Source organism: Mus pahari, chromosome 1 (assembly GCF_900095145.1).
Source record: "Mus pahari chromosome 1, PAHARI_EIJ_v1.1, whole genome shotgun sequence".
NCBI classification, from domain to species: Eukaryota; Metazoa; Chordata; class Mammalia; order Rodentia; family Muridae; genus Mus; species Mus pahari.
In genome coordinates this window covers 60,335,457-60,350,908 of record NC_034590.1, presented here as the reverse complement: position 1 = coordinate 60,350,908, position 15,452 = coordinate 60,335,457, and positions in this window count along the sequence as shown.

The window sequence follows — 15,452 nt, the reverse complement described above, 5'->3', positions numbered from 1 at the left end:
CATTTTTTTCAGGTGCTTCTGAACCATTCGGTATTACTCAGTTGAGAATTCTTTGTTTAGCTCTGTACCCCATTTTTTAATGGGGTCATTTGATTTTTCTGGAGTCCAGCTTCTTGAGCTCTTTGTATATATTGGATATTAGTCCCCTATCAGTTTTAGGATTGGTAAAAATCCATTCCCAATGTGTTGGTGAGGGCCATTAAGTCTTAAGACAAATCTTAAGATTTTTAAGACAGTCTTACACGACTTCCATAGCCCAACAAGCTGTCTAGTGGTCTTTCAAGGTAGCACGTCACTGCTTTGGAATATTGGGAACCAAGGAACCTAGAAAGGGGAATACTTTTTTGTACTCATGACCCAGGCAGCTCCTTAGGTGATGTGTGGCCACATGAAATGACATGTGAGAAATCACTTTGCAAAGACTCAGTCACCACTGCTGCCAGAATTAAACCGACACCCTCATTCATGTGACCATGGGAAACGCCATATTCTAGTCCTCTTCTGGAGAGGTCCAAGGCTGTCCAAGGCTGAGGAGCTCAGCTGTCAGGAACACTTCTGCTTCAGGACAAAGAGTTCTGCCTCCAAAAACTCAGCCTCTTCTGAAAAAGACTTAAAGCACTACCACACTCTCACAAAACATGGCATGAAGCAATTTGCCAGAGCCCTGGGGATATGAGTAGAGAGCACAGTAGCGAAGGCAACTTGAAGCACCTTTGGGTAAAATATCAGGTACAGTGTTCTCACAGTTTGTTGCTTAAGTGTTATCTCTGGGGTCAGAGGCTGGACTTGCTCTCACTCTGGGCAGTGCTGTTACCTGGACATTTTTTAATGCCCAGACCATCCTTGATGTCAAGTCTCCACTTCTTCCTCTGTTTTCAGTTTCTATCTTAGTTTAGGCCCCTTTCTCTCCAGAGCAAAACAACTTGTTCTTTTCAAAGGTCCACATCAGCCAGTGGCTTTGTGTTCTTGTCAAACACTCTCACCTCTGCTTGTCAAGGTGCCTCCCAGCTCAAAGGGAGGGTTCTGTTGTTTGCTTTTAGTTGTTTTGAGGCCAGCAATTGAGATAACATTTTCATCTCCTAACATCTATCGTCATACCAGATTCCAGAAATAGTTTCATTAGTTTTGATGTGGGGGACATTTTTGAATTGGGGGGAAAAAAACTCAACATAGTCACAGATAGAGTTATAAAGATTCAGAATGACCTGTAAAGAAGGGATAATCTCTAAGAATCTAAGCAGCTCTTTCTAACAGTTTGCTCTAAATGAAAAACAAGTACACTATTTAACACCTAAGCTTCCTTTATAGCCAGGGCCTGGCGGTAGGAGGTCTTCTGTAGCTGAACATCAACAAGCAAAGGTTCCTGTATAGACTGCAGTTGGGACTCACCCTGATGTGCAGGTATCTAGAGGACTCTGTCCTCTGACCACTGCCACCTCAAAATTATAGTCGTTTTGACTAGCTGCAGTCACAGGGCCCTCACTCACTGGAGGGGGCCTGCTGATATTCTCTCACAGATGAGGGAAAAGTGGAGGTCATTTGGCCCTCACTTGAGATTGTAGCCACCTATTCCCATCTGTCCTCTCCACCAGCTACATTCAGTCTCTGCAGTGGCATACAGTCTTGGGGAATACTAGAGAACATTGGAAGCGGAAGGTTACCAAAGGGTGCTCCATCATAATGCTTTCATGAGGTTTCATGCTGGGATGGGGCTTTTTGGTGATGCCCCTTCTTTTGTGTCAGCTTCTATGGTATTATTTACCAATGCTTCTGTAAGTAGTTCCCATGAACCCACTGGTTCTCCAAACTAAACATAGAAGCGTCTCTTTAGTACCTTAGTTGGGGCGAATAGATATTTATTCACTTCTTCCCAGGCGAAGCTACAACAAGCAAGCAACAAGTATGGTGGAGCAGCTAGAATCTGGAGACATATAAGAGGTGTAATCATTGCAGGCAGAAGGAAGAAAAGAAGCAATGATTGAGTCTCCACTGACTGGATCTCAGACTCTGGCAAGCCTGAACCCTCTCTAAAACTTCATTTTCTTAATGGAATGGGAAAATGAAGAAGTATAAAGACTACACGAAAAACCAACCAACCAACCAACCAACAAACAAAAAACAGAAGGCTGATGGAAAGAACAGGGTAAGAAGCCAGAATCTGATTAGAGGTTCATGGGCCTGGTCCCAACCTGTATATAGTACTGGACACCCTACTCAATGTGGTCTTTATTATTTCTCCCAAATGCCAGAAAGAACAGCTTCATGTCCCTGCTAAGTTTACTTACCATAAATGGGGAAGCACAGAGTGAGTCTCCTCTACCCAGTCACCTCCCCACAAAGTTGAGGTTATTATAGAAAGAGGCAAGGTAACCCCCACTCCAGCACCCCATCCTGCTCCCTTTCAGCTGAGAGAGAGAGAAAGAGAGAGAGAGAGAGAGAGAGAGAGAGAGAGAGAGAGAGAGAGAGANAGAGAGAGAGAGAGAGAGAGAGAGAGAGAGAGAGAGAGAGAGAGAGAGAGAGAGAGAGAGAATATAGCGGTAGTGCCTAAGAAGGGCAGGTGCAGTTGATGGTGAGAGACTACAGGGCTATGCTTGCTAACTTTAGAATCTTGACTTTATAGATTACAGTTTTGAGTTCAACCACAAAGAACCTGAACATAAAGAAAAGGAAGCTTAGAATAGTCACAACTGAAATATTTACTACCCTCTCATACTTAATAGCCCTTTCTTCTCTCGCTTCCCACTGTTTCCATGTTGGCCTTCTTAGTGCCACTGTGGACACAACGATTTTTGCCACGTTTTTCTCCCTCATGGGGAGAAATCAGTGGGCCTGACATGCAGAAGCGTTTGAGTTCAAGTTTGTTACTGAACACATGAAGACTTAACACATGGCTGGATAGGAGCATTGTTGGGAGGTTAGAGATCCAACAGACAAATGGGCTCTACGCGTCAGCCTTCCCTTCAGTCGTGACGCCATTCACACAGCTGGGCCTGGAAAGGCAGAAGGTTGGTTTTGCTTTGTATAATTCAGCAGGCTTTTCACCTGGAAACCAGAAGCAAGGTCTATTTCCATGCTAGAGTCCTTGCCCAGCACATTCAAGAACCTGGCCTTCTTACAAATTATGAGGCTCCAAAGGACACACAGACACATAGGTGCATTATGAAAGCCAGGGCCTTGCTACACAGGAACGCCACTGTGGGAACAGGGCAAAGCATCCTCCTCCTGCTTCACTTCTGTACTCCTCCCACTCTCTGTCACTCAGCGTAGCCCCCTTCCTCTCTCCTCCTTCCTCTCTCCTCCCCACTCTCTGACACTCACCACTGTTCATCATTGCTCCTTTTCTATCTTCCCCTCTGTACATTTCCATTCTCATCTCCCCTCATACTTGCCTGCTTTCACATTCTTCCTCACCCTGACACCTTCCTCCCCTCATACACAGTCTCTCTCCGTCTCCTATGCTCTTCTCCAGAAACCTGTCCTCATATACCATGCCCCCAATGCATACTTCTCTACACTCTTCTGCCCATCCCACACTCATCTTCCTCCACTCACATTACCCTGCTCTATTCTCTCTGCCCTACTACATCTTCCCTTCCCCCATCACGGCACTCTACCCACTCTCATGCTTATTTCATACCACCATGCCCCTGCACACATGCACACACACACACATACACACACACACACACACACACACCCTCCATGTATATCCATCATAAATACTTCCACTCCATACAAACCACCATACACAGCACCTTCAGTTCCCAACACACTTACCTCCTAGATGAAGAACAGACTCAGTGGGGACTGAGGTAAGCAACGTGGTGATAAAGCTGATTTGAACATGTTGAGTTTATGACAGAGTACATCAAGCTAGAGGGTACATGTGGAGGTAATGGGAGAAATCTCAACTATCAATTACAACTTGGAAAAGTTGCTGCATGATTATAGCTTATTGTTAGGACTTATATTTAATTACTAGGATTAAAAACTAGAAGAAACACTGGCTTAAACAGGATGAAAATTTATCGTGCTTAACATTAAAGGATATTGCATTGAATCCGTGTACTGTTTTGAGGAACCAAGGAACATGTTTCTGGCCCAGCATTTTAATATGTAATTTCCTGCCTAGAATGGTCTTATATTCAAATATAGCTGCCAGACCCTTGGTTTTTAAACACTCCACCACTGGTCATCACATCTGTGGAGACTTCTCCCCATGATTAATGAGTTCTCCATCAGATGCTTACTGGATGGCCTGCATTAAGTTAAATTCCTGTCCTCTCTGTGTAAAGTCAGAGTGAGGTATACCTGTGATGTTTGGTCTATTTGCTTGGGTTAAGGAATCTCTAGGACCGGTGAGGTGTTGACATGGCTACTGGTCTGAAACGATCATCAGTCTTCATGGATAGAATATGTGAAGACTTCCTACCATGGTAGAGGAGTAAATTCCTTATTTCTTCCATTCTTCCTGTTCTGCTCACTGGAGGGACGTCCCCCATTCATTGTTTCTCAGGTTAACAATTGTTAATTGTTCTGCAGTTCACTTTCATATAAATCAGTTGAACGCATCCTCTAGTGGTTGCAGCCTTGCTGGTATGTGGCTTTGGCAAGGAGCCGGTGCTATCCCATTAATTAGGAAATGATGTATTCATGCAGCTCAATGGAGGCTTAATTTCAGCTCCCATTTGCTCCTCAATTGGGTGTTTGAACTCATACAGTGCACATCTATAGGTGGCCTTGTAACTAATTATTCCATTTCTGGGGAGTTCTCTGTTCCCTTGGACTGAACAGCTTCTGTGGCTCTCATCTGGTAGGTACAATTTCATGGGACTCAACGATATAGGAGGCATCATGCCACCAGAGAGCCAGTATATTAATAGGTTGGTCCAAGAGTACTATATAGTAAGAGGTGAGCCTAGGAATCCAAAGAAACCAAAGGCGGTTAACGAGTGTATTAAGCTTGCCATTGCTGTAACAAAATGCCTTTTGTTTAAAGCAAGAAAAATGAATTTATATTTTTGGTTTCAGAGGTTCTGTTTTACGATCACTTGGTTCTGTTTCTGAGTCTGTACTGAGGCAGTACAGGATACCTAGCAGTTGGAGTACGTGGTAGAGGCCAGTCAACTCATGGGAAGTCTCACTGGAGGGAAGGAGAAAAGGAGGGAGGGAAGGGGAGAAGAAGGGAGAGATGGGGAGGAGGAGGAGGAGACAAAACATACACCAGGGACCTCAGGGATCTCTTTCCTCCATTCAGGATCCACATTCACAGAGTTCTATAACATCACAGAAGGGTACTCAAAATGTAAATATAGCACAGGATTGATCCATTCATAATGATGGAGATGTCAGGAATTCATCATGTCCATGAAGCCTGTCAGCTGGTGACTGGATCCCAATATGTGAGCCTGTGGTAGTACATTTTGTATTCAACCTGTGATAGCTAGAAATCACTAAATTACTAGAAGTCACTAAAAGAAACTGCTTTAAAATTTAAAGTAGTTTTTTTTTTTTTTTAAAAAAAACTAATACCATGGAGAAGGTAGAAGTGAGATCTCAGAGGACAGAGAAGTCACACTAAAATGGAGACAAGAGATTGTCAAAATGGGACTCATCAGTATGAGAAGAGAGGGTTAAAGTCAGGAAGGGTGGAAACACACATGGCTATTCAGTCTGATTGAACCTTAATCCCTGTATAGCAGTTACCTCACATTACTTCAGAGCCTTCGGATGAGGAAATGAGGAAGAGTGGGACTGTTGCTGCCTTTTGTCCAGATGAGGGTTGCTACCTCTCCTCCATCTGAACAGAGTCCTGCCTTGTCCCTAAAGGACCTTTTATATTGCTTTATGTGCTAATTACATATGGTATTTCTTAGGCTATGTTCTGATTCTTTTCCTAGTTCCTTCTTATAATTTTTTTTTGTCCCCTGTCCTGTTGAATGAGACCCTCTTTGTGGTGATTGTGATCTTGGAAGTTTCTCTGCTTATGTAATCACTGATTTCACTTTTAAGCAGCTTTCCTCTGTTTGCTGTTTCACAGCAGTATCACCTCTCCAATTATGCACCCACAGCACCTAGTTTAGCCAAAATGGATGCTAAATTGACTTGACTCTGTGGTTGGATTTCAACTAAGTATTGAAACACACAGTAAGCAGCCACATTGCACTTGTGAATAAATATCACTATGTTTAGTCTCAGCCAGGGTCACCTAAGACAAAAATTCCTACTTCAGAGCCCATGCCACAGCTGTCTTGAGAATAGATACTAGAGATACAGTGTTTTGAGTTCAGATGTTAGATTTACTTAACATTTTTTCAACCCTAAACAACTTCCTTAATAATCTGAGCCTTGGGTCCCTATTTATAAAATGGGAATAAGTAAAATTTACTTCATAAAATTGTTGTGAAGATTAACATGAGAGAAAGCCCATGAAAACTGCTGGCAGAATATTACACAGAAGCTCAACAGATGTCATGCCCCCTTTATTTCCACTTTAGGTAAGCTATGGTTCAACTCAGGGCAGTACTGGTTAAAGTTGTTGTGGTTTCTGATTGCAATTATTCCCACTGCACCCTTTTATCCAAATTGGCATCCTGATTGGGATGATAAATGACACTGTTACTCTATTAATGTGCCCTGTTGTGCCATCTAGATTACTGCCAACAATATAGACCTGACTTCTGGTAAAATGACAGCTGGGGACTTTATTTCCAAATTGGACAACTCAAGCAGATGAGAAAAGCCTTCTTGGGACCCTGAAAGCCATCATCCAAGGTAGATACATTTAGCAACAACCACTACAGTTAGTTTTTCACGAATTTACATCTAGGGGCAAGTCCAAAGTGTCACAGGTCACCAGTGGCAGGCAGAGGTTTTGCTTGGCAAATGGGAGAGAGAGTTGTGGTACTACTCTGCGTGTGTTTATTTGCTTGGGTGCTTGCTTGTTTATTGATTGATTTATACAGGATTTCACGGAGTCCAGACTGATCTCAGACTCACTGCGTAAATGAGGATGAACATGAATCCGTGACCCTCCTGCCTCCGTTTTCCAAACGCCTTGCACCACGGCGCTCTGTAGAACTCCTTGAGTTTAAAGGAATGACTCCCTTTCCTCTCATCGAAGCTTCCCCTTTTCTGGACTCTGAGCAGCCTGTTTACGTATTCCTGCCTGGGAGAAAAATTACTTCCACTCAGTAGTTGATCAACCTTTTGTCTCTTGGTTTTTAATGTTTATTTGTGTAACAGCACTTAGGTTAACACACTGCCTGTTTGACTATAAAAGAAGCTTCCTTGTAGGATTACAGTTTTAACGTTTGTTGCTACCCATGACCACCTTGCATTTCTTACGAAGGAACCACATCTTGCTATGAATGAGTTAGCCCGAACTGCTATTGCACTGAGTGAGTGGTACTCAGTCCTCTATGGCGTCTATGAACACGGGGCTAGATTCGTGGTACTCGGTCCTCTGTGGCGTCTATGAACACGGGGCTAGATTCATCTGGAAGACTTTTTTTGGGAAGTGGGTGTGGATTTGGCAGGAGATTTCTCAATAACTTTGTGAAGATTTCTTTAAACTTATGTCAGCAGAATTGGCCATTACTGTCAGAAAACTGAACCATTAATTTTCTAAATGAGATCCTCCCGATGAAGGCCAATATTGATTTACAATGTTTAAAGAGGAAAAAAAAAATCACATCTGTTCTGATGATAAAGAAGAAAGAAAGACTTGGATGAATGAAGGGAAAACTGAAGAGCTATTTGAGTGAAGTAGGTATCTGTCCACTTGTAAATTGTATGCCTAGTTGGCACATTTGACTTAGTCAGGGTACCATGAGTCTGACTTGGACAGTATCCCAGGGCCTCCTCTGTCTTGAATTTTACTGTAGGGTTTTCTAAGGATAGAAACCATTCCAGGTGTTTCTAATACGAAGAGGTCTAATATAGGAGATTAGAGATTGAACAGCCTGTGATTCCTTCTTTCAGGAGATAGTAACAAAGTGCTCAGGTTTTGGAGTGTCTCTCTTGTCTCAGCAGCTACAGCTCCAAGGTGACTGGTTCCCATGATCATCCTGAACTGTAGTTACAATTAAAAGCTTTATAACACTCTAAGGGATTATTCTTAGGGTGATATTCCTAATGTCTGCCTTCTGCCAGTGCTCACATGCCTATACAATGATGGTAAAACAAACATCTCTTTCAAAACTCACTCAAGAGTCTTTCTTCAACAGAACTAGTGAAGACCCATGCTAGAAAGGTGTCCTGGAAAAGCAGTTCCAGAATATTCCTCTTTCTGGACAAGATGAAGATCCTGATGAGTTGATCACAGATAATTTTGCATAGATCTAGTCCATCCATCCATTTATCCATCCATCTGTCCATCTCTCTGAGCATCTATCCATTCATCCACTCATCCACTCATCAACAATTACTAAGATGCAGCGTTGTACCTGAGTCTTCAGTTGTCCCTCCCGGTCTTCTAAAGTTTTTAATATAGGTCTTTTCTGTCTTCTACCACTTGTGTCACCATTCTGAACACACAGGTAGATGCACCTTGAGTCCCTGTTACCACAACTGGTATACCTTGCCTGCTGTTTTCAGAGAAAAAAATGAAGAGAAAAATACAACATATATCTTTGTCTATGCTGATAAATATGTACGTACGTGCTATATATTCTTTAGTATTAGAATGGCTTATTTTACCATTGTTTTGATAAAACAATTTACAAATATTTTGATTTATTTGCTGTTACTTCTTATTTTATATTTTTATAGTATTATCTTTATGTTACTTTTCTTGATATTATTTTATGGATATTTGAATGCAATTAAATTTATAAATTTGTAATAGTTGAGAAATACATGAATGGATTCATTATTATTTAATCACTGTTTTAGCAGTGGATGTTTAGATTGTTTCTGGTATTTGTTACTGTTTAATTGTTCTTTTTCCTTTGGAAGTTGGCTGTTAGCCTGGCTTTTGAGGATGTTTGGGGTTTTTCCCTCTTCCTAACCTTGATACGGGCAAGAGGTCTGGCGAGTTAGTACACAAAACCACTCTCCGCTTTTGTGTCAGTCTGGAAATGGTTGCTCCAGCCCAGCATGCTTTTGCTTTAGTGCGGAAAAGAGAATCCAAGCCTGGGTGTCAAGAGGAAGCTGGGGTTCCAGGCTTTGCTCTGCCATTTAGCTCTGTGAGACAAGGAGAACGCGACCTCGGCTCCCTGAGCTCTGCTTTCTTTCATTCTTTGTCTGTCTCCAGCTCTGCTTCTTCACATGTCTCTCCCTCCTGACTCTTCCTGCAAGTGGTTAGTGACTCGGCTCAGTGCGGTCCTCTTTTTCTATGCCTCCCTGCCTAGACCTGTGCCATTTCTACTTTCTCCTCATCCAGTCCCGTTCTTCCCAACTCTGAGATGACATGTGTGTTGTCAAATGTTTATGCTGATGATATCCCCTCCTGGTGCTATTTTGATTCCTTCTTATTATAACATGGAACTATGGCTCACACCTCTTGTTCTAAAGTGCTTCTCCTAAAGTGCTTCTCCTATGAAAGGGCTGCTATAGCTCTGTAGGCGAAGTCCAAGCAAAGGTTTTACCATACTGTTTTATGCTCGCTGCTCTCCTGAATTCCCTTTGGCACATATTGTGTGCCACCCATCTATAGCACATGGTAGGTGCTCCATGTTGTTGGAAGAAGCAAATAAGAGTGCACTGCCAAGGGCACACTTGCTTTTCACTGATAAGTCTGGAGTTGGCAGAGTAAGCACAAGGTCACCTTCCTTGATTGAAAAACAGGAAAGTGACTTGCAGACATTTCCTTTCTCTTCATGGCAGCACAGGATGCACATGTTGAGTGCAGGGTTCCAGGGTTTTGCCTTATCAGTGACACCTATTGCTAGCATCTCTTGAACTGTTAATAAGAGCTCTTCCTTTGGAATATCTGACAGAAGAATCCAGCTCCATTCTGAATGATCTCTCTGTTGGCCATGTAATGAGTTTTACCTGAATTTCTCTGAAGTCCTCTGAGGATGCTCCTCATTCACAATCCTTACACACCAACTCTCTCTGCTCTTGTATTTTACTTTAAACCAAGACATTTCCTGGCACACCTCCCTGTGTGGAAGAGGATGTAGAAAAAAAAAAAAGAACCTTAGTGGTTGTCTTTTCAGGTATATTTTATCCACATTTGAACAGAGAGAAAGAAAACGGCTCAAGAAATTTATTAAGCAGCCGAAGAACAAATGAATACATGTTATAAGGAATAAAAGAAAATGTGAGGTTCAAACATGAGTCTGTCCAGATTCCTTGTTAGTTCACAACACTGGATTTTCAGGCTGGGTTCTTTGATAAACACTGTTTTACATATTACTCCTGTTTCTGTTGCTATGACAAATACCCTAATGTAAGGCAATTTAGGTGAGAAAGGGGGCTTATTTTGGCTTATACTTCAGGTTTCGGGTTTCCGGTTCCAGGTTTCAGTCCATCATTGAAGGAAGGTCAGATTGAGAATAGAAGCAACTTGTTACATTGCATCCACTATCAAGAGCAGAGTGGAACAAATAGACCCCCACTGCCCACTTGCTTCCTGCCTATACTCAGGTAACCTTCTTCAGGTCAGGGTCCATGCCAGGAAACACTACTTTCTACATCAATTAACTGTCAAGACAATCTCTCACAGACATGCCCACAGACCATCCTGAATTAGATATTTCCCCAGCTTGGGTTTCCTTTTCAGGTGATTCTGGCTTGGGTCAAAATTCTGGTTGGTTAAAACTAACCAGCATAAATATATTAGCACATATTTAAATTGACCCTTACAAAACGCTATGGGGCAGAATATTAGTACTAAGATGAAGAAACAGGGACACAGGGTGTGTGACATGAGGTCAAAGGACTACCATAGGACTTAATTATGTTCGCGCTTCTTATTCCACAGCTAGGTGTTTCTTCACTCACCCAAAGTCCCAGTTGTGTACAAGTTATCATGATGTACTGATGCCCCAATAGAAATAACTTGAGGCAGCTTTCACTTGTTACCCAAGCCCTGGGAAGAAGAATCTGAGAACACTGCCTCACACTTCTGAAATCTCTGTCAGTGAGCCTTCGGCCCAGTTCTTCCCAGTAGCTTTTGAAGCTATTGTTGGCTAGAATCCATCCCTAATATACAGGTAGAATATTTTATCCCTGGGTTATCAAAGGATGCGGATATTTAGGTAGGCTTCAGGGGAAAGGAAATCCTGTAAACTATTCAAGAAAAATGTAAATTAGTGTAGTCAATATGGAAAACATATTGAAGGCTCCTTAAAAATAAACTTAAAAATAGCTTAAACTATTGGTGATATAGTTGTCTCACACCTACATACAAACGCAAGGGAATCAAAGTCAGTACACACGGTAGATATCTATATGTTCACATATATTCTGATGTTATTCACATAATAGCCAAGTTATAGAATTAATTCATGTGCACATTAATTGATGAATAAGGAAAACATAACAGATATATACAATGGAGTATTATTTATCAGTAAAAAGAACAGAATAATATTGTTTGCAGGAAATGGATATAACTGGAAACTGTCATGTTAAACAAAGTAAGACATAATCAGACAAATACTGTATGTTTTTCTCTTCTATGTGAGACCTAGATAAAAGTAAGATGTGATTAAAAAAAAAAAGAGGATCTGGGGCTGGTGAGATGGCTCAGTGGTTAAGAGCACTGACTGCTCTTCTGAAGGTCCTGAGTTCAAATCCCAGCAATCACATGGTGGCTCACAACCACCCATAGTGAGATCTGATGCCCTCTTCTGGTGTGTCTAAAGACAGCTACAGTGTACTTATGTAGAATAATAAATAAATCTTTGGGCTGGAGCAAGCAGGGACTGAGAGAGCGAGGTTGACAGGAGCAAGCAGAGATCCTAAATTCAATACCCAACAGCCAGATAAAGGCTCACAACCATCTGTACAGCTACAGTGTACTCATATATATATAAATAAAAATAATAAATAAATAAATCTAAAAAAAGACAAAAGAAAAAGAGGATCTGTTAGAAAAGAGAAAGGATATCAGAAGGAGGGTGGTGGGGTCATAAGAGAAGGTAATGGAGAGGTGAATATTATTAACAGACATTTCATGTGCATATGAAGTGTTACAATGACACTATTTTATCCAGCTAATAAATGTAAATAAATGTAAAACAACCAAGTGTGGTAGCATATATTCATAAATGAAAGGTAAAAGGAAGAGGATCATGAAGTTAAGCCTTGGGCACATGCCAAGTTTGGGATTAGTCTGGGCTACCCAAGACCCTGCCTCAAAACAACAACAATTAAAAATATTTGAATTGAGGAGGGGATAGGGCTCCACAAGAAAACCAATAGAGTCAACTAACGTGGACCCTTGGGGCATTCCAGACACTGAACCATCAACCAAAGAGCATACAATTGCTGGACATAGTATGTAGTAGAAGGGTAGCTTGGTCTTCATGTATATCCCCCAATGATTGGAGTCAGGGTTTACTGACTCCGTTGCCTGCCTGTGAATCCTGTTCCCATAACTGGGTTTCCTTGTCTGGCCCTAGTGGGAAAAGGTGTGCCTACTCCTTCAGTGACTTAATGTGCCAGGGTGTGTGGTACCCATGGGGGACCTATCCCTTCTCAGAGAAGGGAAGGAGGGTGGCTGTGATCTGGATGCAAATGAATGAATGAATGAATGAATGAATGAATGTAACAATATATTCCATCTCATCCATTTACCTCAAAAATATTTAATAGCTTTTATGAAGAAAATGTGAAGAAATGATGAACTAAAGTAATATATTTCCCTCAAAATAAAGATGATTTACAATCAAGATAGTATACACTTAGTATGCATTTGCAATGTGGTTTATAAATATAAATATTATTTAATAAATGTGCTGAAGAAATGATCAAGCAAGAACAGTATTGATAATGCATGCCTTGAAGTGCTTTCCTACAGGGATCTACTTCATCTGTACTTACTTTTCTAGCTATTTTTGAAAACTTTCCCTTATCCTGATGAAGCTGTCAGCACACACTACACATTAAAAAGAGACATTTGTTTGTAATTAAATTATAGTCAAACATAGCCAGTCATATGTTGATCTTTCTAACTGCTCATATATCCATGGATACCTATTGTACACTGATTTTCAGTATAAATCATTTAACCTTCATTGGGGAAAAACTCTCCACTCTTTGAGAGCAGATGTAAAAGAAATGCTTGAAGAATTATGGGAGAGAGATGGACTCTTACAGAGAGATGGGAGAGAGCCTGAAAGTCTCTGCAGGGCTGTCTTCCTCACTCATCGCTGGTGGACAGGCATAGGAGCCAGGTGGAGGCTTTGCCACCTTAACAACACCGTGGAATTGCAGCCCACAGTCTGCTGTGGCTCTTAGTCCTGATGAGAGAAAAGAAACCAAGCACACAGATAGCAGGGATTTAGTCTAAGCAATCGGCCTCTCACAGCTGGCACATGGCTGATGGAATTCTGCATGCAGTTTTCTTCTGTTCCGCTTTGTCCTTGGGTCAAGGGAGCTGAACTGATAAGGACCTAGAGGTCTCATGTCATCTGACATCAAGGAATAACTTGGTTAAGTGAATTCTGTAGTCAAGAAGGAAAGTAAATCTATGTTCATGGTGGTTTTACATGCTTCTCTCACTAATTTCCGAGTCACTTGCTATATATAAGTGTGTCTTGCAAGAATGACATTAACACAGGAACCAGACAACATCTGTCTCAGTCTGAGGCTACAGCACAGGGTAGAAAGGTTCTAGAATTAGGCATAGCTGTGGATTTGGAGATATTGTAATACAGTATAACTTGCCTGTTGCTACATACATCTTTCTTTTATGCTTACTGGGATTCATTGGATCATTTTCCAACAAAGGAAATGTAAGAGGAGTATTTTTCCCCAATTAAGAAAAGTTCTTTATGTTCAGCCATCATTCTGAAAGTGTAGTGCAGAGGTAGTGTTTCTTGAGCAGGAAATCAGATCATGGAAGGCTTTAGGTAAGAGGGTGGTTAACCTCAATCTCTCCTAGGAGTTCTCTTGATTTACTTCTAGGATGTTAGGAGGACTAGTTAACCTGCGCATATTTAGCCAGTGCTAGTCATTCTTAGTGCGCTCCTTTTAGTAATTCCAAGCGACAAAAAAAGCAAGGGGCTATAGAGTTCCTATCAAGGCTTGCTTTAACACATAGAAAGTATAGCTCTTCACAGTTGATGGCTTCTGGTATAACAAGGGGATGGGAGGGTGAGGAGTGGGAAAGGACTCAGTTTTCTTTAAGGGCCTGGCCACTGGGAGTTTGATCATACTCTAATGAGTAAATTGGCAATACAAATTGTACTTGGTGGGTTTTTTTTTTTTTTAAATTAAAAAGAATTGGGGTGGGGGACCAGGGTGGGAGGATGGACCTAAGAGGATTGGGAAGCAAGTGTGATCAAGGTACAGTGTGTGACATTCCCAAAAAAATCAATAAGAATACTATGTTGGGGGGGGCACAGTTCAAACTTGTATTCAGGTATTCTGGGTCTTAGGAGTGACACTGTGATGTGCTAAAACCAGTTTCACTACCAGTTCTCAATAAGTAAGTAAACAGATAAATTTTGCTTCCTACCACTTTCTATGGTGTAAGGATGCAAGTGCTTTCACTATGACAAACTTCAAGTTACTGACATCAAAGCATTTAACTCAACAAGGAGGTGAGGGGGGCATGAAACTGAGGCTATGAGCTGGCTGCCATGTCCCCTTTAGAGCATCCTCAGCCATATAATAGAAAGAAGTCAGATGCTTCTATGGGGTAGATACTGAAAGCACTGGATTATTGAGCTAGATAAACCTTAATTGTTACTCAGATGTCAATCCCCCTTTTCTTTCTTTTTTCTTCTCCAAGTCTTTCCTGCAGCCTGAGTGAATACCTCTTATAACCCAGAGGAATTCAGGTAAAGCAGAAATCCTCCCCACAGACAACACCAGCAGTCTAATGATGAAATCATCAATAGTAATGGGTCATGTCTAGGAGCACCGAATCCATGAAGGACCAAGGACTTTCCCTCCTGTCTCCAAAAGCCTTTTCCATTGTTACCTCTGATAACCTAAGGGAGTTAGAAGGTTTTCCCCAAGACGCTTTGAAAATATCTCTGAGATAATTAACCCTATTTCCATCTTCCATCCACAGCTCCTTCCTTAATCCCTACATTATCATCACTTTTGTTTTCCATTATTATCAGATTTTCCTTCTGTGTGTGATGCTGCCTGTGTGCAAATTATCTGGGGTCTTTTAGGAAAGTGAGATGTCAGCTTCAGGAATATGTGGAAACTCACAAAGGCATTTAGCCAGCCTTTAGGCTGATGATTAGGTTCAAGATTTCTGAGTTTTTCTCTAAAGTGAACTATGTACTCACACACACACACACACACACACACACACACAC